This window comes from Anopheles aquasalis, chromosome 3 (assembly GCF_943734665.1).
Source record: "Anopheles aquasalis chromosome 3, idAnoAquaMG_Q_19, whole genome shotgun sequence".
NCBI classification, from domain to species: domain Eukaryota; kingdom Metazoa; phylum Arthropoda; class Insecta; order Diptera; family Culicidae; genus Anopheles; species Anopheles aquasalis.
Genome location: NC_064878.1, coordinates 26061596 through 26064095, shown reverse-complemented (window position 1 = coordinate 26064095; position 2500 = coordinate 26061596). Strand labels below are relative to the sequence as shown.

Here is a 2500-nt window from a genome sequence, read left to right as displayed (position 1 = left end):
TTCCATAGGATAGGCTATATTCCTTCGTTCAAAAGCATGCCAACTAACCACACCGCTCAAAATCCGTATCGGAGATGACGTGTATAAATGGGTCCTCCCACTTCCCAATATCCTATTCTTTATCGCTATTAGACGAAAAAGCTCCCGTTCACGCTCATAAGCTCAGTTCCAGCAAAACCACACTCACATGAAATGAGTTCTCTAACAATCCGAGCGTAGCAGGAGCTGGAGCAATATTGTGCCAAAGATATTTTATTGGATTCGCTTCAGTAACCATTACACAAAGTTTAAAATGTGTAATAACATTTGAACTATCATGCATCATGAGTTCTGCGTCACTAAGAGTGATTTAGATTTCAAACGAAGTATTTCTAGGAAGTTGATCTACATTAAGCAACAAAAAGAATATCATTTTTTGAAACGATTATCGCATACACCAGCGAGCTCACCAGCAACGAGCAACGCAAATACTCTGACCCCAAAAAGGTATACCTTCCAATTTCACTAAAATTATGTTCGAACCATCGAACCACAAATGCCCGAGCACTCCCTCTCTCTCTCCCTCTGTCTCTCTCTCTCTTGAGCATCTGTCCAGAAAGTCGCAGATGGAATGTAATTTTCATCAGCCAAATAGATGTCCCTTTTTCGGTTATCGGCTTCTGCCGGTTATCATATCAGCAACCGCGGTGCTGCGTCCCTTCCCTTTTGCTCCGATCACTCTCAATGAGCTAATTAGATTGGATGTCACCCGGTAGCCGATGGTCATACCATTATCGTTAACATCATCCAACGTCACATCATTATCATGGTGCGATAAGCATCACACGACCGCTGACACTGTGCGGAAAAGCCGTTTCGGAATGTCCTGTTTGTCCGAAAAGGAAGTGGTACTTACACCAAAAGGTGGCTCCACCAAGACGGCCTTATCAAAACTGGCGTCACCACCGTTCACTGCCTCGATGCCACTGTCTCCGTTGTTACTGCTGTTGCTACTGCTGCTGCTGCTGCTGCTGCTGCTGCCACTCTTGCTACCGTTACTGCTACCGCCAGCACCAAGACCAGCTATGCTGCCGCTCGTAAACATTGGCGTAGCGGAAGGAACGCTCGGTCACGCGGAGGTAATACGAAGCAAGACGAGGCTTGATGCTTGCCGGTGCTGGCTATTTTTAGCGCAAACAACAATTGCCTCGTCTCTGGCACCGGGAGCAGTATAAACACTTATATATTTATGTTGCCGGCACTAACATCGGCCATCGGAAATCCCCGGGTCGCACTAAACACTTGCCTTTTGTCCAGCCCGTCCCTTCGCTCACCCTATCCCCACAACACGACTGTCTGTTGCCTAGGTGGTGATGGTGAGGGTATGTGGCTTATGCGTTGTTTCCTTGGCAAACCATGAGTTCGCGTTCCATTTCATCTGCAAGCATCACTGACCACTTCCAACCGACCTTCAGCGCCCATGTTCATACTGAGTTCAACCAGAGACTAACGGCAAAAAAAGAAAGGAATACATGGCAACAAATGGGAAGGCCCTCGATTTCTATGCAAAACTTCCACCCACTTAATATTCTTCGTCGTGTTTCACTGTCGGCACAACTCCGCGCTAACTTCCGTCCATTCCTTCTGTTAATATTATTTCGATGGAATTCCAACCATTTCCCAGAAGGACATCGAGGTGATATTTTCTTCTAAACTCAACAGGGAAATCCTTACTAAAGAAAAATGTACCATAATGGTAGGAACAGCTGTACAAAAAAGCGGCCCACGTGGGTGAAGCGAAACAACGTTTGACTGCGATTGCGAACACGTGATTTGCATTTCGCATTCCCGGTGAGTTCGAACGGAAATGTGTCTGGCCATTAACAATAGCAGCAGCAGCGGCAGCAGCAGCAGCAGAAAGAGATGCTGCTGCTGCGAAACCTGCCCAAGAAAATCCTTTACTGTGTATCCCATCCTGACCGTACCTGTTGTGTCCATGGATGCCAAATACAGATGCCGCCAGCGCTGCTAGGGTAGTGCACCTTCTTGTTAACATGAACTTTACATGGAAGTTGTTTCGCTTTGCCTATTCCTTTCATCGGCTTAGCATATCAATAGAAAATTATACTTTCATGACGCTTGTATGTCTCAGCCCCAGTGCACCAGTTCAAGCAGAAAAACATACTCGGAAGGAGCGCACAACAGATTGCTCGTTTCCTAGTAATTGTGCGGTTGCACTCCATCATGATGGAAACTGTTGAAAAAAAACCTTAGCCAAAGTAATGTTGCTTCATAAAAGACATTCCCTATCGACTCAGAAAGTCATCTTGCCTGAAAATCTAATTCCACCAGAGACCACAAAAGACCACCGTCTGTTACTCATCATTCACAGAGATTGACCCAATTCTCCATCATCATCTGGCCATCGCACCGGCAGCAGCATAACATTACAGCCTTTGCATACGGCTCACGACACACGGGACTCACGGGAAGCTGCTGCCGCGATCGTACAAAGCGATCA

At 46.4% G+C, this 2500-nt stretch overlaps 1 protein-coding gene across 1 annotated transcript in view; it reads right to left on the bottom strand.

Annotated features, from left to right (window-relative positions):
• The window catches only part of LOC126578889 (pericentrin), a 29755-nt gene that overhangs the window by 6640 nt on the left and 20615 nt on the right, over positions 1 to 2500 (bottom strand). The gene's annotated exons all lie outside the window — the stretch shown is intronic.